We start from the raw sequence: 24,307 nt of genomic DNA on the forward strand, positions 1-24,307 counted from the left end.
GGTTACATTCTCATCCAAGCTTATAAGTTAGAATGTAAAACAAGGAATGTTTAAGAGGAAATAGTAAACCCAAGCATCAACTAACAACAACTGAATTTTCATACCATTATTATAGTTGCAAGTTCTGTTCTGATTATCAATGATTAATAATCTCAATAATTTCTGCTTTACATGGCCATTTAAGAAAAGGAATGCTGAGGGATGCAGAAGGGATGCTGAACATTTGACAGTAATAACAGCCACAAATGTTGCTATAGTTTGGTGTCTAAATATTTTTGATCTCTAGATATTCTCACAAAGTATATAAAGGGCACTGATTAAAGCATCACCCACAATCAGCATGGATTTTTGACCATACAGACTTGTAGTAGATATGTAATGCTTGTCTATTTTGTTAATGAGGGTCACTTTTAAAGCTTGAATTGGGCAGTGATGGTAAAGGATTCATTTATTAAATTCTTTCTACTTCTCCTTGAGAATTTTGCTTTTGATTAATCCTATAGCACTGGGGTTTTTTTTTGGGGGGGGATCTGAAAATGATAGAATATTAACTGTGTTGCTAGTCAGCATTGCATAGGCTAAAAATGACCCTTGGTTGATAAATGCCTACCTTGGAGTAGGGGAATTACCTTGGTCTGGCTCTGAGTCTGTCCAAGAGAGTCTATCTGCTGTAGTCCTGTCCCATCCACTATATACCCTGGCTACATGTGAAATGGATGATGAGGCATAAGCCTTCTTTTGTAGCTGAATTTATACAGCTATAAAACTCAGAAGAAGCCATAGTTTTGGCCTTCTCTGAGTGCAGTTACTCTTGTAACTGAGCATGTTTCTTGTGGGGATCCTGAATGTTATTTTTATTAGGCTATTGCAAAGATATTGGCTCTTGTGAAGAATAAGACTTTTAAGGCTGGGCACTCTTGAATTTGCCTAATGAGTTCTTATCTCACTGTTCTTGAGATGTTACCAGGGAGCCAGATAGAATAGTTCCTGGACATTGGATTGTTGCATGTATTGCTGTAAGACTGCTAAATAAGAGGGATGGTTGATATTGCTCTGCTGGCAAACTCTTAGTAGACTGCTGCAAAATGTTGGCTATCATAGTTTTTGTGTTATGTGCTTTCTAGTTACTGGGACAAACTGTCCAACACCCTTGATTATTTGAGCTCACCATTTTTAAAGGTTTCATTCCATAGTTAGCTGGCTTCAAGGCAGAAAGGGCATAGTAGTAGGGCCTGGATGGAGGAAAGCTGCTTATATCAGGGCAGCCAGGAAACAGAGAAGGGAAGGGCTGGGGAAGGAGATACTCCCTTTCAGGTCACGCCTCCAATGACCCACCTCTTCCAACTAGGTCCCATTTCCCAGTATCACACCCTGCTGCTGAATTCACAGGTGGATCCACAGGTGATTCAGTTACCTTCTAAACACATGAAACTTTTGAACCATTTTAGTTTTAAACCACAACACTTTACCCCTGGCACATAAAAGACTCATGTCCATCTTTTTATGCAAGATGCATTTAGTCCATCTCTAAGAGTCATGAAAATTTTGAGTTTTAGGAGGGCTAAAAAAGTCCAAGTCAAAAGTGTCTTCTGAGATTCACAGCAAACTTACAGGCATGAGCCCCTATAAAAATCAGAAAGAAGGTTAAACATTGCCAACATACACTGGCGCAGGATAATTATTACAAGTATTATTTCAGAAGGGAGAAATAGGGCGATAGAAATGGGATCAAAACAAGACTGAAAACTTATAGGGAAAACATTAAATCCTATTGCTCAGTAACCAGACACCAGAGCAAGTTGTGATAAGATGTGAGCTCCAAACACCCTGGGTGGCCCCACCCTTATGACATTACAAGATTGCAGTCCATATGGGCCTCTTTCTGGGAGTGACTTTGCTTAGTGTCTGTGGCTTTCCTCAGCAAATGTAATTTCCAGAGGTTCCCACTGCATTTTAGGCTTACCTATTATAGCTTCATGCCTTGTCCTCTCAGGGGCACACTGCCTGGCCTCCCAGGCCTTTTGAAATCTGCATGGAAGTCTCCACAACCCCACAACTCTGGCATTCTGCATGCACCTAAAACTAACACCATCTGGGTGATGATGCAAAGGTCTGCCATCAGCTCAAGTAGTACATGCCCACTTTGGATTATGCCTGCAGAGGCCTCCAAGTGCCTGGGTGGCTGACTATGAAATACATTCTGGGAATCCAATTTCCCAGGCAGGATTTTTTGAGAAGGGAACCTCATGGTTCTCTTTTCAAATGAAAGCTTTAAAGTTTTGTACCTTCAAGCTTGTGAGGAGTAGATTCTTGCTGATTGTGGAGATGTCCTCAAGGCATCTTTCCAATTTTCCTGATGCAAAGTATGCTTGAGTTCTTTTTAATGTTAATCTTTTGAGAAATCATGTTTTCCATTGATCTAACTTTGCAGGGACTTCTTTTCTGGCAAAACTGAAAATATTTTGGAGATCTTTTTGCCCCCAGTTATCATTGTAATTCTCACTAAAAGCAGCAAGAAGTATCCATGCCACAGCCTGAACACTGAGCTGCCTTGAAATTTTCTCTGCCAGATCAATTGTTCCACCACCCATAATCTCAGTCTCCTGCAAAGTCTCAGGACACAGGCAAAATGTAGAAAATTTTGTGCCAGAATGTAATACATATGGTCTGTAGTATAAGTGCCAGTGGAATTCTTGTTTCCAACTGAAACATCTTGAGCCTGGCCTTTACTGTTTGTATTTCTATCATTATTTCTATTAGTAACTTCTGAGCTCTGACCAACATCACTCATCAAACTCATCTTATAGCATTTTAGTTTTTGCAGCTGGCATTGCTAAACCTTTCTAAACTCTTGCAGCCCAGTTCCAAATTAACCCCACTCTTGGTACAAAAATTTCTCTTAGTCACTTTCTTCTTGCTGGGACAAAATATCTAACACCTAAAAAAGGAGAGATTCATTTGGGCTCATGATTTCTAGCTCCAAGGTAGAAATGTTATAGTAGAGGGCCTAGGTGGAAGAAAGCAACTCCCATTATGGTCGCCAGGAAAAAAGAAAAAAAAGCAGAGTCAGGGAGGGAGATATGTCTGGAAAGGTCATACCCCCAGTGACCTACCTCTTCCAACTCAGTCCTTCCTCCCAGCAGTATTTACTAGTGGATGAGTCCACAGATAAGTACAGCACCCCCAGTGATCCAGTCACTTTCCAACACATGAGACTTTGGGAGCCATTTTAGCTCTAAATTGTTAAGTCATGTGCACCTAAACATTTAGTTGAGCTTAAAGAGACCCACCAAAGTTATTGAAGACACATAGGTAAAATGCAATCTGAAATAAGGGTCAGATTTCTGGTCTTGTAATGTTGCAGAGACTGGATAACTGTGCAGTGCATTTCTTTCCTTTTCTTCCTGGGAACAAAGCTAGGATCTATTCTAAGCCCTTGTTGTAGTAGCTATGGCCATTTCCTTGAGTTCTAACTCAATGTGGGTGGAATGTAACTCTTTATGACTTTATGACTTAACTAGTATTTCCAGACCTGTCCCACAAAGCCTTCCTCATGCTTTTGAAATAGTAAGAATTTGTGGTATAGTTCCAACTTATAATATGGGGAAAATGACCAGAAGAAAATATTTATATAAATGTTGCTATGTATAATGACACCAGTCAATTTCTGTCTTGTCAGTTCAGGATGGGAGAGAAAGACTGGGGATAGGCTGAACTGTACTGAAGACAAGACAATAAACTCCCTTCCTTTTTTCCTTCCTCCCTACCTTCCTTCATCCCTTCCTTCCTCCCTCTTTCTTCTTCCCTCCCTCCCTCCCTCCCTTCCTTCCTTTCATTTCTGTAGCCCCTGGGATGAATTGGTCATTCAGGACACTTCTAGCCCATTGTGTTCACAGACATGTTTCTTGTACTGTGGCTGGACAGTCAATGGATCATTAGTCCATTAAAAAAAAGATTCTATGGTTAAATAAATAGGAAACATGCTGTACTATATTCCTCCTTATAGGACAGTCTCAATGCTTATCAGCAAGATTATAGCATTTGAGAAGGTCTGCAATAAAGGAATTTGTTTTTAAGTTTCCAGTTTATATTAAATAATAATACTTTATATCATAATTTTGTTTTATGAAATTTATTTTGTCTTACTAAGTTATAATAATTTTATGACTAAATGTAATAAGTCTCAGTGGCACAATATAGTAAAAGTTAATTTCTCAGTCATTACAGTCAATGTGGATCAGTAGATAGCTGGGAGAGAATGGCTTAGCCCAGTATAGTCATTCAGGGAGCCAGGATTTACCCACAATGTGAGTTCATTATCTTTCAGAGTTTCACATTTCCACTGGGTTCTTTATATCCAGCAAGTAGGGAGGGAAATAAGAAAGCATATTCACTCTTAACCACTTTTGGATATGGTGATTTCCCCTTCCACTTCCATTCTCTTGGTGAGAACTCCTTCTAAGGCCCACGTAGAGGTAATGGCCTTTAGAGCGAACCTAGGACATAGAGAATACAAGTATTGATGAGTTGTTCTAGTAACTATCACAAATTGTCTTGCTGACCCCCAAATGTCTCTTTCTCCCTTTTGTCTCTACAAAGATTCCAGGGGAGGTGCCTAAAATGCCTTTTACTCTCTAGATTCAGCTTAAAGTCCAAAATTTCTTGATGGAACAGAGCCAGGGGCAGAATGCGAAACACATGTTGTCTCATGAAGTTTGCCCATGTTTTTGAGCCTATTTATTTTAGAATTACAGTCATTTGGTCAGCTGTTTGTATAATATTTAAAATTTTTTTTTCATAATTTTTAAGGCTTTCTCACACAATTCTGAAATCCTAATTGCTTAAGTATGAAGCTTCTTGCTTCAGTTCACTGATCTGATCCTGATTCTGTTCTCCAGGACAAATTTATTTGTTCTGTGTTGTCCATTACCCTGGCTGTGTCTTCTGGGAGGATCCCTGTCATTTACTTTTTCCTGATCTTATCTGAAGTGAGTGTTGGGCAGTAGGTCCTCCTTGATAGGTGTGCAGACTTTGCTGGTGATTTCTGAATCATGTTATCCCAAAGTCTGGTATCTGAGAGTTGAAGAACTTCCACTAATGAGGTGAGTGTGCTGTTAATGAAAGCATTAACAAGGTTCTGGTTTACAAAATGCTCCAGTATATGTTATTCCATGCAATTCTCAAAAAAACCCCAGGAATTAGGGATGTAGGAACATAGAGAAAAGCCCTTGGGAACTCCAAAGTGAACTGTCATTGGTTAGTCGCAAAGCAAGGAAAACACTTCATGACTTCTGCTAAAAAAAATCACCTTTTAAAGCCAATCTGGGCCCATTTGTAGGCTAGTTTTTCACCTGGTTCATCTTATAAAAGGTCTGACTTGGCCTCACGTTTGATGAACCATTCATTCTTTCCCACCAAATAGATGACTTGATGCTGGCAAAGCAGACTAATAAGATTTTTTTTTCTCCTCCTGAAAATCCATATTCAAGTGTGGAACACCTGATCCTATCCTACCTTCTTCTCTTTATAGATCCATGAGATTTCAGCTCTGGAAAGTATAATTTTTTCCAGATTTATGACTTTTACTCTATCTTATCCAGAGACTGAGGGGTTCTTCAGAGATATATGAAAGGGTGAGTTTAGGACAAACAAGGGTGGGGGAGAGGTAGAAGTGCATATCAGTCTTGGTTCTGGGCTTCTTATCCTTACTCAAGGCAGTCTAGCTTTGAACTGTATCATTAAAAGAAAAGGTTCCATTACTAACAAAACCCCTGAAAATCATGGTCATTGTTTCTATAGATAAAACGCTTGCGGCCCAGAGGAGTTAATCAATTGACCCAACATCACACAGGAAGAATTTGAGTTTGTTAAATCCCAGGTTAATGTTCTTTGCACTGGAACTTGCTTGTTAACCTTCCCTGGTGCAGGTGTCCTGTAGTCTGAGATAAAAGGAGGGAGTCAGGCCCTGCCCTGCTGGTGACAGCATAGGAGACTGGAATTGGAAGCTTCGCTTCTTGCTCTTGGTCTCCTAACAATCCTGGCTTCCCTTCCAGGGCAGGGCTGCTTTGTTCAAGGCTGATGGTGCACCCTGCTAGGATCTTGGCACCTCTCAAGCATTTTATCAGCCCCTATTTACAAATCACTGCCTGAATTCTTCCTGCCACTTCATCCCTACCCCTCATACTCTTGATTAACAGTGCTGTTTATAATCCCAGGTAGGATATGACAACATAATTGGTCACTTTATATTTTACACTTTTAAAATGTTTTTTTCTCAGAGTTCTGAAGATAGAGTACAGATTAGCTTGACTCTGTCTCTGTAAGTAGCAAGTAAGTATTAAATATGCAAGAGATGGATTGTTCTGTGTCTCCTTCTCTCCGGTTGTCACCACCTGATGTTTGTTTTTGCTTAAGATTGGAAAGATTGCTTTAGACTTCCTTTTTTTTTAAACAACTGGAGAAATACCTCACTGTGTCTTGGTTTAATATAGTTTTCACAGCTCCAGCTTCTGTGGGGGAAGGGCATGAGTAATCTCCTTCTGTGTGATAGGTGGTCTTATTTCTCCAAAGAGAAGAAAGCAGACCCCAAATATTTGGAATCTCCATGCTTTAGAATGTTCTAGTGTGACTGCCACTTGTTCCAATTGTTAGATTTGATCACAAAAAACATTTGCCTTTAGGTCACAAGTAGGTAATGTACTCTGCAGGGGAAGAGTCTCTAGAAGTTGAGTGTGGTGTAGTGTGCCTGCTAGAATCATCACTTTATTCTCAGCTTAGCTGAGAGTTGGGTTACTCTGCATGAAGGTTCTGTGGGTTGGTGTCCACCAGAGGAAATGGTCAAGGCAGATTTCTTTGGCCAAGTATTTGGCAGTGTTTTGAGAATTAGAGCCTATTTACTTTAGAATGAGAATCAGTTGGTTAGCTATTTATATTTCATTAACAATTTTTTTTTCACTCTGTACTTTATTCTTTTGGTCTTTGACAGATGAGCAAAAATTCCTTTTAATAACCTTAGGAAAGATACAATTCTACTATCCAGACAGAAGAAGAGGTCAAATTCTCTAAGCAGTATTCATTTTAGTTTTTATTTGCATAATACTAAATCTATGCTTTCATCTCATTTTTTTCTAAATGTATAACAACAAGGGGAGGTAATTTTTAATTTTTCCAAAATATTTTCGAGGAAATACCTTTTGAAAAAATAAAAGTTACAAATTTTAGTCCAATGAGAAGCCTTCTTCCTCTGATCCAAATTTTGCATATATTGTCTGTTTCTTACTGGGCTTCCGTATTGTCTCAGGCTCCACTAGAAATGCAGCAAGGATTCCTAGCACATCCCAGTTGCCATAGTAACAACAGTCTTTCCCATAATGAGCTGCATCATCTGAACTGATGTCACAGCATCATGCAGCAGGTCAAACAAGGCATCTCCTAGTATTTCATCCTACAGATGTGCTGTAAACATCAAAAGAAGACGGTGGGAGCAGGAGATGGTGAGTGTTAAATGTCTGGGCCTTAATTGCACGGCTGTTTTGCTGGCTAGTCGGCGTCTGCTAAGGCAGATATGGAGGGATGTTGTCTGCTTAAAATGGATTGAGGAAAGAAGGGTTGTTTTGCCTAAATCTGTTTTTCAGGCTGCCGGGTTAAAACAAAGGCCTGTAAGAGTCATGTAGGAATCAAAATGCAAAGAATTATTTTTGCTGTAATTATGTCTGCTAATTTTAGTATTCTCATAGAATTTTTTTTATAAATATAAGGTAATTTTCTACTGCAAAAATCCCCAAATAAGCTCTAAAATGAGTAGTTCACAGTATTTAAGCTTTGTAAAGATAAATATTTCTTGTTTTTATGAGATAGAGCTAATTGATTCCTATTTGCTTTGGTGATTTATAAAATATTTTGTGATTTGCAGTATAAAATTCAGTTCTTACTTGGCTGGGTTTCAATTTCTTCATGGCAAAAAATGCATGCTGAATAAGCATTTGGCATAACCCTGATGTGAAAAGGGGGTTTTCTGCATGTTCAAGACAAAATTTATTAAAAGCATAAAGATTTAAACCAAATGATATGATTTGAGCTTTGATTTATATGGTAGTTCTTCAATTGGTGTCCTCCATAGTTTGTTGAGACTGCCACGATATTTTCCCATCTCTAGCTAGTCTCTGAAATAGCTAGAGTTGTTTGCAGGCTGACTTATAACCAAGAAGGGAACAAGTCTCTTTTCTGTGGCAGTTGCTGTCACAGGTAACCCTGGGAAAGCCTCTCAAGTGGCAATACTGCTGCTGTCTCTTGCTTAACTTTATCCAAAATCTGGTATGATGAATAAATATCAGAATCCTCCTTAATCACTATAGGGAATGCAAACCTCTTAACTCAATCAAAACCTCAACTCAATGCTGCAATTGTAGATAAATGCATATCATTTTTATTTCAACTCTTAGCTTTGAATTTTGATATCTTCATCTTTTTTTTTTTTTTTTTTTTTTTTTTTTGTACTGGGGATCAAACTCAGGACCTTGTGCTTGCGAGGCAGGCAGCAGAACCACTGAGTTAAATCCCCAGCCCCATCATTTTTTTTTCTAAAAAATGTAGTATAACAGCATCAGTAAAGAGCAATATGTTGCCTTTTGTTTTGGAAAATGAAATGGATTTCCCTAGTGCAACTAATTGTTTCTAGGGGAGAGAAAGGAGGAGACACATGTCAGTTCAATTGATCAATATGTCCACTTAGAATCAGGGAGTGGTCTTGTGGCTCAGTGCTGTGGAGTTGGTAGCATATATTTGAAAAGTATTACAGGAAAGAATGGCAAACCTTGAATTTTTTTTCTTTTTGTTTTTTTTTTAAGGATGTTTATTGAACCTAAAACAGATATACCATAGGAATCAGGAAAGCAATAACCCTAGCAAAGTGAAGTGGTTTTGTTTGTTTGTTTGCTTGTGTTTTCTTTTCTTTTTCTTTTTTTTGCATAGAGTTGAGCATATTGGTCCCATTAGGCACTAGCTTGAGTGAAAGACCTTGGATTTAATTAGTTTGTTTATTCCACATCACACACATGCTACTCTCAGTCCTTTAAGCCTGTATGGCTGATGTGCAGCTGTACAGGATGGAAGAGGTCAGCTCAGCCTAGCTTTATCACTAGCGTTTAGGAGCATGAATTGTTCATTGCCTGCGGTTTTATGTCGCATATTGTGAACAGAAAGCTCTGCTGGGACTGCTGGGTGTGAACACAGCTAAGTCAGAAGCTCTAAGGTGACAGGGAGGAGTGCTAGATGGTGATGGGGGAAGGGCAAATATATCTAGCAGTTAGATTATGAGTCTGGAGAAAATCACTCAGTGCCTGGAATTCTAAAGTATTACTTCCAATGAAAAGCAATGAAGAAAGACTCATTTGGTAGCACGAATTGCTAGGAGTAAAAAAAAATAACCAAAGGCAGCATTTTAATGAGTTCTCTATTTGTTTAATTCTTGTCCCTTTTGTCTAACAGTGCTCTCAGCTGTTTCATCATGGGTGATTTGTACAATTACTGGAAGTCGCAGAGGCCAGATTCCTTAAGGGCAGTGTTAGAAAGTGAAGTCATGCTTTGAGGGTGGGGAAGGGCACTTGTGGGTGTGGGCTGTTGCAGTTATCTAGTGCAACATCCTCCCAATTCAGACAAGCCTATGATCCTCCCCACCCCCACAAATTTCGAAACACTGTTACAGTTCCACAACTTTATGCTTTTCTGCTCTTTTTGCTCCAGAACAAAGCCCTGGTAATCGGAGCTGTCAAACTGGTACTCTATTTCTTCTCAGAGGGCCACATCCTGTGCTGCTCCCTGATTAGCTGTGTGTCTTAATTACTGGCTAAGCCTAAATATAATACATCCCCAAGGGGTGGATGGTTTGTGTGAATGTGTGTGTGTGTGTATGTGTGGTTAGGGGAAGGAAGAGAGTGCTCCTCTATGGTTGCATTTATTAGTTCTTACTGAAATTTTCTAGAATTTAAATAATTTTATTTTACAGTAATGTCTGAAAGATCATCAAGATCATGTTTACTGTGTAGTCAAGTCTAGACCATGATGTCTCACGATAAGTTAACCTCCTATAATTTTGGTTGTGATTTTCATTACTGAATTACAAAGTTACAAAGAAGTTAATTCTTTTAAGATAACTAGGTCATTGTGGGGATAATTATCATAATTATTATTATAATCAACCACAGCTATAATTTACTCAGTTCTTATTATGTATCAGTTACTGGACTAAACTTTGTGTATATATTAGTTAGCCCTTGTAATTATATTAGGAAGTAGAGAATAATATCACTTTTTCAGAAAACAATTCTTAAGCTACAAGCTTGGCTATGGTCGTATAGGTAAGCGACTCGGCCAGTATTCCGAACCAATGCATTTTGGCTGTGAAGCCCACATGCTTGCCCACAGTCATTCCGGTTTTATGACACCTTAAATGTGTATACTATATGGATCAGTCACCTGTATCCCATCACACATACCCTATTCACCATTTTAATTGGAAAAGTCAGATTATACATGTAGAAAATCTCATTTACTACACTCAGATCAATTTTGTAAAGATGAGCATGAATCTTGGTCAGATGTGAATATTTACTCTGATCCTAAAGATTTAAGTAATGTAGATTTAATAATGCTCAGATCTTTTGCAATTACCCTCTCTTGACATATCTTTTATGAAGATCTGGAAAATGCTATGTGAATGAGTATGAGCATGATAGATTTTCACTAAAGGCAGACTTTACCTGAGTCATTAATGATTCAAGTTTGTTGTACCTACCTTATTACTAATGTAGCAGTGTGGTAACTTTAAGACATTGCATTCCCTGGCAATTCCAGGAAGGCAAGGAATAGAAACAAACTTCTCTCACAGTCTGGAAGGTGTAATCTGAATCCATGTCTTGAGTCAAGAAGATAAAAACAGCGTTTATTTTGTTGAATATATCAGTGGATGAATCCAAATGTTCTCTATTTCTGACCAAGCACAAGAATACTCTAATAGTCTTGTGCAACATCCTGGAAGCTTTATGTTTGAGAGAGCTGATACAGTCATCTCTGCATCATCTTGCCCATCCCCAGTTATCCCCGCCCAGTGTCATTACTGGGCTCTAAGGGCTGTTCTTTGTTTAAATGTGGGGCTAATGCACACACTGACACACACTGATATTGATTCTAAGATAGTGAGTACTTGGAAATATTCTATGGGGCTTATTAGCCATTTCTCCTTTTTGGAAAGAGGTTAACCTTTATCCTAGTCTGTTCCAAGAAGGCCTAAACTCATGCTGCATAAGGTACGGGGATCAGAGGCTGATCAGAAAGCAACAGAGCTTCTAAGGACAGTGACTATAAAAGTTAGGTATCAATTTGGGAATAAAATATCCAGTGGGATTTAGGGAAGTTGGTGGTACTACTGTATTGTCTGTGATTCCCTTCTATTTCTAATCATAGGAACATGCTGTAGATTCAATTCAATTCAAGGAATAGTTTACTGAGTATCTTCTATGTGCCAGGCATTGTTAGAGAACATAGCAAAAACACAAAACAGATTAAAATACCTTTTCCTCCTACACTCTAGAGGGAGAGACCAAAAAGAAAAAAAAAAAGATAAATGTTTAGCTGATTTTTTACTTCTGTAGTGTTTCTATTTACTTCTATTCTATGTGCTAATAGATAAATTTGCTATCTCTACACATAATATAGATGTATATGCATATGTGGTTTATATATGGAGGTGAACCCACTGCATTAACTAATAGCTTTTCTTCCAGTTTAGGTTAGATTAAAATCCTGCTGAGTATAGACAAGGCCAGTGTGGCAGTTAAGATTTATTTAGCATAAGCTAGTCTAAGAAATATATGTCTATCTCATTTGATAAACTGACATGTAGAAATATAAATTTTTTTTTTTTTTTGGTACCAGGGAATGAACTTGGGTCCTTGTACTTGTGAGGCAGGTGGCATGAAATGTATTTAACAGATCAATTAAGGAAAGATCTTTAAAATTTTTGTGAAAGGTATTTCTTAACTTTAAAAACTGCTTTTCCAGAGAGCCCTCTATATTGAACATTTCAGTTAGTATGCTGTGGAGATATGTGGCACACAAGGTTCCAGTCTTGTGCATTCACCCTAGCATGCCTTACAAACATCACTACAGATAGGAAGCACTCTCTAAACTATCATTTTAACAAATGTATTTAAAACTATTACTGTATTTTAATGAAAATATTCAGGTATGCATTCATGTGTGTAGGGGGTATGTTCAGTTTGGTGTGTCTAAGTGGACAAAAAATAATCACTTGCAGATCACTAGCAAATAAGCACTTCCTTTTTGATGGTAATTGCAAATGCCCAGCTCTGCAGATGAACTATAAGTGGGAAGCTTTTCAGAAGAATATTACTTTTTATAGAAGTTTACCTATGGTAACAAACTTTCAGGTATTTTGAATTAATAAGGCATAAGATTTCTTTTCCACATGCAGAATCCTCGAGTCAGTTTTAAGACTTTGGGGATAAAGGAGAGGCTTTGTTTCCCTTGTAAACTACACTATGTTTTTCTCTGCTCCTCAGCCAAAAGGCATGTTTCCAACCCATACAGACATCTTGCAACTTTGCTTTTGTCACAAGGAGAGCCAGGGAGAAAATGTGGAATCTTTAGAACAAGATCTCAAACTGGTAAATGCATGAGCTGAACCTGGCCTGCAGCTGCAGCTGTTTTGTATTGTCTTAGGGTAGGCTTCATGGACATACAATATGTGCTGTATGCACAGTCCCTGCTTTTGAATTCACACTTGGTTTAATTCCCTTCTGTTGCCAATTTGAAGTTCTTACTAATTTTTGAATAAGGGGCTCTGTATCTTCATTTTACATTTTATATATAAATTATGTAGCCAGTCCTGTAGGACCCTTTTGATACCCCTGCTGATACTATTTGAGCCCTGTAGGTGTTTTAGTTTGAAACTCCCCTACCTCCCAACTTTGGAACAATGAAACCAAAATTATACAGCTTCAAATCAAAAGGACCATTGACAAAACTACCCAGAGCAAAACTCCCATACTCTTTTCCTGTGGTAATTTAGCAGTGTGCACAGTAATTCAGTGATACTTCTTTTATAGCCAATGAGGGACATATTACATTATACCTGAAGATGTTTGGTAGGTCATGTTTATTTGCCACCATCATTGCTTTCAAGGGAGAAATCAAATCTTCTTTGTAGAGCAAGACAATTAACCATCCTATTTGTTCAATGTTGCCCTTTGTTTATTACTTGGTTACTCCCCCCTGCTTTGTTTAACTCTCATTTAAATTATATAGCATATTTATGCAGTTTTTAAAAAGAACTATTCTTTTTTATCTTCTGTTTTCTCTCTCCAGGGGGCTCGAGGCTTATAATTTGAGGTTATATTACTGCAGGAACAGTCCACATTTTTTTAATTAAAAAGGGAATTACAGTCAATATTTATAATGAACCTTTCTCTAGCATGGCTGTTAATGATCTGAAGTCTGGATCCACCATTATTGTTTAAAGTAATGAGATTTTGGTCACTGGCTGCTGAACCTTAGGTAGGTGAAGAATTCTCACCCTTCTTTTCACAGTGTAAAGTGGTTGAATTAATCCGTTAATCTACAGATTTACAGGAAGTTGTCAGAGAATTGATATGGATGTGGCCCTTGCTATACAGGAAAAGGTAACCTTTTTGTTGTTGTTTTTCTCTTTTTTGACTATATGAAAGAAATGGGAACTTGACAAATTAATAAGGGCATTTCTCAACTCTTGGAAGCCTGAGTTTTCAGCAAGGATCAAGTCCTAGGAACTCATAGTCTTGCTCTATACCCTTTAACAATCCTGATGTTTACCATGCCCACCACTGTATTAGTCATAAAAACAGATGTTTCAGAAAATGTCACCAGTAGTTAACAGTTAACAGATGCATCAGATGTCTACCATCTGCAAGATTATGTGCTAAAGAAAAAAAAAATTACAAATAAGGGCAACCATAGGACACATATGTATATTAGTTGGAGAGCTTTTCATATATTTAACACTGTGTCATCTGGGCTGTGCTTGTAAACTTCTCTTGTTCTGGACATACCTGAGATGAAGCTCTAGGCCTATCTGTGGTTGCCCTTTTATGTTCTGTTCTCTTTATTCGATGTCTTGATTTAAATGTTTTTAAAAATACCTAACTCATTACCTTTGCTGGCCCACTCAGAATCAGTTTCTTCTCCCACTCTTATCTTTTTCAATTCTTAATGCTCGTAGTTTGTTTCTGCCTCAGCCAGTTTCACTGTCTGACCTTCTCACTGTCTGACCAGTCTCACCTTCTGGGATTATGAACCCATCAGTCTTCCTACCAGCAGCCCCCTAGACCCTCCTCTCTGTGCCATTCTTAATTCGCATTACATTAACATAGAAATAGCCCACCTAACTCCAAATGACACTGGATCTCCTCTGATTTGCTCCTTGTGAAATAATTCACTGATATTTAGCTTTTAATAGTTGTTTGAGTATGTTCTGAATTCAGTCCAGTTTTCATGTGTGAATCAAGACAGAATGACCCTTTAAAACATATTAGCAGTCTTTCAGAAAGTATGAGAGGATCAATTAGAAATACCTGAACAGTAGGGCCATAGGCGGTAGGAAATTGCAAAAATGAAAACAGGTATGTAAATATATTTTTAAAAAATTATCCTTTAGTGCTGTTGTTATAGTTCACATTTATTTAAAAATAAACAAAATAAGGGAGGGGGATTGATAATGCAGAGGCCGGTAGTATAGCAAGAAATTAGAGAAATGCACCTTTCTTCAGCTTTGACTAGGAGTGGTGTCCATCTTTTAGAATACTATAAGAAACACCTGCTTTAGAAGGGCATTTGCTCCAACAAAAAGGGACAAATATGAAAACAAAGGTAAAAAAAAAAATAACTACAAAACCAGGTGTGATTGCTCAGAGAGCTAATAAAGGGTCAGACTGGTGAATTAAGACACCAATTTAGTAATAAATGTGTAATCAATAAGAGGAATTCTAAAGATTTGAATTTTGATTAAACTGAAAAGGAATAAATTGAGAGGCAGGAGATAAAGAAAAAATATATAATAAACAAGAAGAGACATATTTCATTCTTTCACCTTTTAATTAGAAGGTTTTTCCTTTTGTTCTTTGCTCTTTAGTATTATTTGGCTTATTTTCCATGAAGTAGAATAAATCCATATGTTTTGCTTTACTTAGTAAAGATTATTTTTAGGAAAATAATAGATACTGTATCGTGATGTCTGGCATGATGTTTTTCTCTGATTATTAGATCTTTTTTCATTTTTTATTAGTACATAATGTTCCTTGTGGGGAATTGGTACATGTTCATAATGCATCTTAATCCTTCCCTTAATCCTTCATCTTTCCCTTCCCTTACCCACTCCATTTCTAGGTCCCCTTCCCAGTTGCAAAGATATGTCTACTTAATTTCCTATTGGTATCTATATTTTGAGTTGTCATAGAAGAGAAACCATGTGATATTTAAGCTTGTGTGTTTAATTATTTTTTTCACTTAGCATTATAGTGTCTCTGGTACTTTGATTTTTATACCACCTTTATCTAAATGTAATATGTATATGCTAGATATCCAAACAAGAAGTAGTAAAGTGAATGCCATGGACCAGCTTGCTGAGGAAACAAAATGTTCCTTTTCAAAAATAGTCTAGAACATCAACTGGATAGAAATTCCAAATTACCAAATCTAAAGTGATTTTTTTTATGTTATAACATATACCAAATGAGAGGTTTCTGTTTTGAGTTTTGGAATACTAAAATTCATCAGTTTCCATATGTGTATATAGACTGACTGATATGCTCAGGGCAGGACACTGGTGGTGGGGAAAGTAAACGGTGTGGGCAGTAAGTACCTTGTGAGCACTTGACTCACTATCTTGTGCTGTTTTGTACCTAAACATTCAATGAAAACAGAGCCTTTTAGGATGGGTTTTGTAGCTGGATATATTTACTTTTGATTCTTGCTCTTAAATTATTAGATCTATGACTTGTGGTTCTTGGATATTTTTGCCACATATAAAGTAGGGAGAGGCCGGGCGTGATGACACATACCTGTAATCCCAGCACTTGGGAGGCTGAGGCAGGAGGCTTGCTGTGAGTTTGAGACCAGCCTGGGCTGAATAATGAGTTCTAGGTCAGTCTCAACTACATAGGGAGACCCTGTCTCAAAAAGAAAAAAAAAAAAAAAGTAGGGAGAATAACCATTTTATAGTATGAAATTAAAAGTGGACATTTGTTAAAAGTTATTGTTTTATGTACTCAGAAGTAATAGGATAAAATTATTACTCCCCTAAGAAGAAAATAGTTGTCCTTGACTCCAATCCTGAAACCAAGGAAATCATTTTCAGAGCTTTATTAGCAAAAAGGAAAACACTGTTAAATATTTTAAAAGCTTATTCTCTGTCAAGCACATATACCACTTAATTTTATTTCCCTGCTTTTTCCATAGCACTCAATATCAACTGAAAACTACATGTTTTACTTTCTCCTCTTAGTGTAATGTAAGTCATACAAGGGCAGAAATTTTTTGTGTATTTTGTTAAATAATATCTCTTTCCTTAGCCTCTATAATAGTGCCTGGCATATAGTATGTGCTCAATAAATACTTGTGACAAGAGTGAATTAATCCACATAACTCCACAAGGGAGACACTATAATTGTATTCTGTAGTATATAGAAAATTAATTCTCTTTTGCAGTGATCATTTTCAAGGTGCTAAACACCCTCAAGTGATTTTCGCCATTCTAGATCGCATGCCAAGAAACCCTCAAGGCTAATGGTTAGGACATATTCCATTCAGTTGTTCAAAATTCTTCATTGAAATCATAGATATTGCATGGGCCATGCTGATATCCTCTTCTCTACAGGGCAAGAGAGCTGGGAGTTTGCTGGTCATTTAAAAAATATATTGATTCTTCTTCTGGTGGTTGTCTCTTTTTCTTGTTAGTGAATTTGAATCTCCTTTAAGAACAGAGTTATTTATTCTCCTTTAAATCATAAATCCATAGCTATAAATCTGAGATTGATAGACTAGTAGAATTTCAGAGCCTTTGATGATGAAAGCACCTTGATAGGAAGAATAAGGAAAGAAGTAGCCCTTCCCTGTTCTATTGTAATGAGAAATAAAGCAAATCACAGAAACTCGGTATGGTTGTTCAGCTAGAACAGATAGCCTCATAAATGAAGGAAATAATCAAGATATCTGATTTCTGCAATTTTTTTATAATTGGAGACAAACTGTCTTTTAGTAGTAGATATCTACAGTTGAGTTATATATCAAGGTATATTCTAAATGTCATGCTTTTGAAGGGAGTATTTATTTCTCAGGGAAGCCGGTGTGAGATTTCATTTTCTTGAAATTCAAACCATTTTGACAAAAAACTATTTTTAGCATGCCTTACTCTTTAAGAAGACAAGCCATATCCAAAAGCAGTTAGGAAAACATCCTGGGAGAAGGAACTGATCTGATTATCCTCTAATAGGCTCAATAAGGAAATGTAATGCTGTTAAATTTTAGAAGTGTTTTTTGTGATCATAAAACATATTTAAAATGTTTACTTTTATCAACTTCATGATGCTTACAAGATAAAAATTATGTCCTCTGAGAACTTTCCTACATTTGCAATACATGGTATGGCCATTTGTAATCTATAGGGACATTATTGTGTTAAAATAGCATGTTACTATAGTCTACTTTAGTGAGCTCTCAACCAGAAGTAAGAAACCTGAGTCTCAGTACATGTTGTCATAATCTTCCTGAACCTTGATTTCTTCTATGAGAGAACAAAAAGGTTAAATTTTACTGATTTTTGTTTCCTATTAGCTCTAATATTTTATACCTCACTTACAGGGTTCTTTGTATCTTTCAATTGTTCAGCTTTATGATTTTCAAAAAGATATTCAAAATAATGTTTTATTTTTCATTAAAAAATTTTTTTTGGTACTGGGGATTCAACTTAGATCCTTGCGCTTGGAACCACTGAGCTAGATCACTGGCCCATCCATTTAATATTTTAAATTTAATTAGTGCCTTCAGGCAGATGGAAACATTTTATTATCTTAGTCCATTTAGGCTTCGATAATAATATATTATCAACTGGGTGGGCTAATAAGCACAAAAATGTATTTCTCAGAGTTCTGAAGACTAGGAAGTCCAAGATCAAGCTGTTGCAGATTCAGTGTCTGTTGAGAGTCTGTGTTTGGGTTGACAGACGACACCTTCTAGCTGTATCTTTACATGGTAAAAGGGTCAAGGGATCTCTCTTAGGCCTCCCTTATATGAGCACTAATTCCATTCCTGAGGGTTATACCACCATGACCTAGTTACTTCTCAAAGGCCTCACCTAATACCATCACCTTGGAAGTCTGGATTTCATATGAATTTTTTGGAACAATCATTTGGACAGTAGTGTTTGCACACTATTTGTATTTCACATTGGTGTATTTATTTCATTGCTTGTATTCATGATATTCTTGGTGGTCAACTTGTAGCCAGTATGTAATTTTGGTTCTCTTTAGTAGCCAGTATGTAAATTTGGTTCTCTTTAGTAGCCAGTATGTAAATTTGGTTCTCTTTAGTAGTCAGTATGTTTGGTTCTCTTTTATTATTCCTATGGGGTATGAAATATTTTTAGAAATTGACATTGTTACTCCAGATATTCACACAAACTATAAGAGAATGGACTTTTATTAGGTTGAAACTTATTCCCATTTGTTTGATGAACAAAATGACCAAATACAAGCAATTTCATTTAATTCAACTGAGTAATTTGTTTATTATCATAACAATATTGGTCTTTACTATTTCTATAAATAGAAAATGTTAGTTTTTAAAGTTCATTGAGTTTATTGGTACAGTTTAGGTGTACATTATGATCACATTCATTTTAGGATTTGTACCTCTACCAGATTTATCTTGGTTCTTGTTTTTTTCCCATTCCTCTTCCCTCCATCTTTCCCTACTTACAGAACTTTTTGTTTCCATCATTTCCTTTTAAAAATTTTTTTCCTTTCCCTTCTTTCCTTTCCCCTGCTCCCCTTTCCTAGTTCCCTTTCCTTGGAGGCAGTTTGTAATAGCTAAAGCCTGGAAACTGCCCAAATGCCCATCAATTGGTGATTGGGTAAAGATGTGGTTCTTTTATAAAATGAAGTGCTACTCAGCCACAAAGAAAGATAAACTAGACTCATTTATAGTTAAATGGATGCACATTGAAGCCATACTCTTAAGTGAGATAAATAGGAAACACATGTAAATACTGAATTGTTTCTCTGGTGTGAGAAACAAAGTGTGAATGAGGTCTAAAATGTATAATAGGTATCGTGAAACAGGTAGTTTGTACTATTTTTATATCTAGAAGTGATGAAGCCAGTTTTTAAATGAGCCAGGGAAATAGTGTAGAGTATTTAAGGGCCTTGGCAAAAGACAGATTTGGGATTGAGTTCTGCTTTTTCTGTTACCACCATTGTGACCTTGGATAAATTGCTCAAATTCACTGAAATTTGTGAAATGAAATGATAATGTCTGCCTTGCAAACTTTCTGAGACTGCTCATGGCTCCCAGAATGGTGCCTGATACATGCTTGGAGCTCAATGGTCCTGACACTGTTACTAGTAGCCATCATAGTTTGTATCAATCATAAATATTTAAATATTTAGCTATTAAAACAAGCAAGTGACTGAAAGAGTTTGGAAGAAAAATAGTTACAAGAATGGGCGGATTCATGAGAAGAGGAGCAAGTCTTGATGTCATACCTGTTAGAGCAGTGTATGCTTTTGAAAAGTTTTCTAAAGGACATTTTTGGTTTTTATGTCATCCTCAAGTAATTATTTCTGAAGCAATAATTTCATAATTTACCTGGTATCTACAAATTTACTTCAACTCTTCTTTTATATTTTGAGAGAAATAATATTGAGTTTATGTATTTAAAACATATATTTAGAATTTGGTTCTGTAAAATTCTTTGGGCTAAAAAACGTCATTGAGGTTAAATGTTCACAAGGGTTCTATATGCGTACTGCTTACTAGGTAAACAAAGGTTATGTTTTGTTTAGTTTAAAATGACTTTAATGAGACCAGGAGTTTAGTCCCATGCTGGAAGAGATAAGTTTTGAACTCTCTTTTTCTCTGAATGATCTGTTTGTCCATGGCTTCACTAGAGGAGAGTGCTGATGACTCATAAATATAATTTCTAGCCTGTAGTTACTTTTACTGAGATTGAAACATATTTCTTCTGCTTTCTGATGTCTTCTCCTGAATTTCCAGACATTTTTACTAAGCATACCTCAAATGATTTTATCCTTTCCTCCATTCCAAACCTGTTCCTCTCTCTGAAATCCCCCTCTTGGAATAAAGCATTATCTTCCACCCCATCCCTTACTATGAAAACTGCAAATCATCCTCAGCCTTCTGTTCCATCTCTCCCCTCACCCGGGTTCTGTTGAGTCACCAAGTCCTATCTTGGTTCTAAGTCTCTGTGACCTGGTGAAAATGAATTTAGGGTCACTGTAAATTTTTATTGTGTGATAGATTAGGCCATGCTCCCCTATTTCCTGGCTTCCCTTTTTGTAAACCATAGATCTGGTATGATTACACATTCTACCATGGAAATCCTCCCATTTTTTGATCTTTCTGCTCTCTGAACCTTTTGCAGTTTGGATAAAGTTTGTATCTAGGACAACCTCAGTGTCCACTGTAGCTAGTGCACTAGGGTGAAGAAGGGGAGAAAAGGAAGTGAGAGCACCAGAGGGGGACTCTATTGAACAAGAGAATGTGTTATCCTAGATGGAAAGAGTTTTTAAATTTTTTTAAATTTTGAAATAAAAGTTTATCTGATCAGAGAGTTCCCAAAGTTCATATGAAATATAATGTATCCCGACTCAAGAGGATTGCACGGTTATAACTTTAGCACCAGAATGTTTTTGTTGTTGTTTTGCTTTTTTTTTAATGGACATGATTTTCATTTGTCTTCTAAATTAATTTCAGTGGACAGGATCCAATTTTATTTCGGTGTCCCACAGTAGTGGCATTATTATTCATAGTAATGTTCAAATAGAGCAAAGTCGCAATCTGCTTTTATTGAAGACTTAAAGGACTGATTCTTATAAGAGCAGCAGGCAGTATGTTGGTGAGCATAGGCTTGTGGTCAGTTAGATCTTCTGTGTTAAAATTTTAGTATCACCACCTATTACAGTACTTCTGGACCTAAGGAAAGTTGCCTAACCTTTGTGAATCCTGCTTTTTAAAAATGATAACTTGTGGGCCTGGGATTTAGCTCAGTGTTTCTGGCGCCTGCCTCACAAGTACAAAGTCCCGAGTTCAATCCCCAGTACCCCACCCAAAAGAGAGATATAACTTGCTTTCTTTTGTCAAATATCGTGAGGCTTAGAAACAAAGTGTGTGAGAAACCTGGCACAGTGCCTGGAATACAAGAGATGCTCAGGAATGGTCAAAGAAGACTACTTCTCTTCATGTCCTCATTCTAGGAGAATTTGCATTCCAGCTCTAGTCCTGTGGGATATCAGTAGTTAAATAAGCCTTGCATTAGCATCTAGTCCAGCTACCCTGCTTCCTTCCTATGTTGAACAGGAACAACCACATCACATAACCAACACAGTCAAGACTAGCAGTTCTGCCTTTGAATTCAACCCTTGCTTCATACCTTACCCACATCCCTCCCAAAAAAATCCATTTCATTTTAAAGCTGTTGCTAGTTCCTTTATGGTTGTGACTCTCTCTGAATTCCTAAAGCAATAATGCTTTTCATCATGATTTACTACTTATTCATACTCTGAGGGTGTATCACATTTCAGACAGCATCACAAAATGGTGTAAAATTGATGCATCAGAAGATTCTTAATCTTTCTTCGTGCAAGTGTTCCTGAACTATTTTAGCTTCCCCACACATCATGCATACTTTTAATTTCACCAAGTCAAACTCATAGCTAAATTTTTAACTTGGTGAATGCTAAACTGATGTTTAGTGACTGAGGTAGGAGTAAGATCACTCCTTTTCTGATATAATGCTGCCTCGCACATTCCCCTATTCTTAGATTATACATTTTACATACTGCGTTAGCTGACTTGGCCTAGAAATAAAATTAAAATCAATTTGCATATATTTCACACTACTTATACACAAGTATTTTAAAGTAAATTATAAATACTGTAATAGTGGGTTAGCATTTTATTGAAACTTATGATTTGTGATTTACACAAAGTTTCTCATTTGATGAAAGGTGAATAAGAAACTAACCAAGTGTACATGGCTTTCAATCCTGTGCTGTCTTGACAATACCAATGCATTTAACTATCTACCCACCTCCAGGTTGGCCTCCTGGGATTGGAGTACTCTGGTCATTTGATCACTTTTTAATATATCTAATGTTTAGTTAATAGCAGTATTCCAATATAAAAAAGTAAAGAATATGTCTTTTCTGTTGGCCTGGTCCCTCCTAGACCTTTTCCTTAGAGGAGGAAGGAAAATCCCTACCAGCATTATGAAGCTTTACTTAATTTCTCAAAAGATGGCTTTGTATGTTTTTTTTTGTTTGTTTGTTTTGGTATGGGGGATTGAACTCAGGACCTTGTGCTTGCAAAGCAGGTGGAGGAACCGCTGAGCTAAATCCCCTAGCCCCTCTTACATGCTTTTTTATAGTTCTTTGCCTCAAGGAAATTGAGATCCATTTTTCAGAGCTCAGAGAACATTTTTGTAAAGCCAAGTGACCTCTGACAGCCATGGCTCAAACCAAGGTGAGTTTTTCAGTGTTCTCAGCAGATCCCAAATAACTTACTCAGCAGACCCCACATAACTTACTGAAGGGCACAGGTGGCTGTAGATTCATTCTCATTTCGCGAGGTCTGCTCACTGATCCTTCTCAAAAATCATTCAGGACTCATATTCAACTGATTCTTGTTCCAGACGAGTCTTGCCAGCCAATTTAACCAGAGTGTTTGAGGTAGAGGTCCCCTTTAATTCTTATCCAAAGTAGCTATTGTTTCTAATTATCATCTCCGTGGAAATGAGTACTGTCCTATAGATATGTAAAAGTCACTTTCAAATAATTTCTGTTGTTTCAAATACCAATGTCACTATTCTTATTGAGTAATATTAGAGAGTCCCTTTTATGAATTAGAAACTGATGCCAAGGATGAAGGGGGTGATGTAGAAATTATACTTTCTTGATCCATATTGGGATTGATATTAATTTGGGAGTGCATATTATTATTATTATTATTATTATTATTTTGGTACTGGGGATTGAACTTAGGACCTTTCACTTTAAGCAGTGAGAAGCAGAACCGCTGAGCCAAATCCCCGGCCCCAGGGTGCATATTATTTTAATGCCCTCCAAAACATTTCACTTAAACTTACAATTTTAAAAAGCAAAGGAGGTCTTTGCTACAAAACTCTTGATTTTGTGGCTGTAATAGATATCTGGAAAGGAAGAAAAATATTTTATAATCAAGCAGGCTGGTGGGCCTGGAATAGAGGAATGCCTATTTCTTGATTTTATGTGGTCCTGATCCTTAGAAACACAGAAAGATCTGCGGGCACATTAGGGCTTGATGCAGTGACTAGTGGGATATAATTTTGGATTACGAACTTGAAAATTTATTAAAAATATGCATAACAATAACAGTCATGTCTTCTTTCATTTATATGTGTTGGGATCTATGTTAAAAATTGCTTCATATGCACTAACTCACATCCTCAACAAACTTATTAAAATGTAGTTGAAGGAATACACAAATCAGATCTTGGTTCCTGCATATCATTCTTTGATAGGGAACCAGGGCTTTCAGTGAAATGGCTAATTCTAGGGTGAAGGCAGGGAAAAATTCAAGATGACCTTGAGCATCATAATTGCAGAAAGTAAAGAAGAATTAAAAAAAAAAAAGAATGAGCATTTCAAATGGGAGTAGAGCTGCAAACCTGCAAAAGCTTCTACTAGCCAAATCTAATAAATAATGTAGTATTGAATTATAACTTAAAGTATGAAATAAATATGCACTAGTGCATAGTACTAAAAATAAATGATTGAACAAATAAACATGGGAGAACAGGCACATTTTCCTTATAGAAGGATCCTAATTATACATTTGAATACTCTTTTTCCCTACGAGGAAAAGCTTAACTTACCCCTGTAGTTAGGCCATACTTAGTGGTTTACTTTCAAAGAATAGAAAGGGATGAATGCTAAGTTTACAGTGGAGAAACCTGTAAAACATGACCTTAACCAAGTGATATTAA

The 24,307-nt window shown here is 36.9% G+C and overlaps 1 protein-coding gene across 7 annotated transcripts in view; it reads left to right on the plus strand.

The window, feature by feature from the left end:
* Akap6 (A-kinase anchoring protein 6) overlaps nucleotides 1-24,307 on the plus strand; it is a 577,020-nt gene that overhangs the window by 85,432 nt on the left and 467,281 nt on the right. For 4 of the 7 annotated variants that reach the window (XM_033765126.1, XM_033765131.1, XM_010633583.3 and 1 more), the window contains exon 2: nucleotides 7,301-7,493. The exons of 2 other annotated variants lie outside the window; for them this stretch is intronic. The gene's annotated coding sequence lies outside the window, so the exon portion shown is untranslated. Of the gene's footprint in view, nucleotides 1-7,300; nucleotides 7,494-13,551; nucleotides 13,573-24,307 lie in introns of those variants that run through there. One more of the 7 variants, XM_033765129.1, reaches the window with a different exon arrangement.

The sequence above is a fragment of the Fukomys damarensis genome, unplaced genomic scaffold (genome assembly GCF_012274545.1).
Source record: "Fukomys damarensis isolate Sample0158 unplaced genomic scaffold, DMR_v1.0_HiC HiC_scaffold_17, whole genome shotgun sequence".
In the NCBI taxonomy this organism is placed as follows: domain Eukaryota; kingdom Metazoa; phylum Chordata; class Mammalia; order Rodentia; family Bathyergidae; genus Fukomys; species Fukomys damarensis.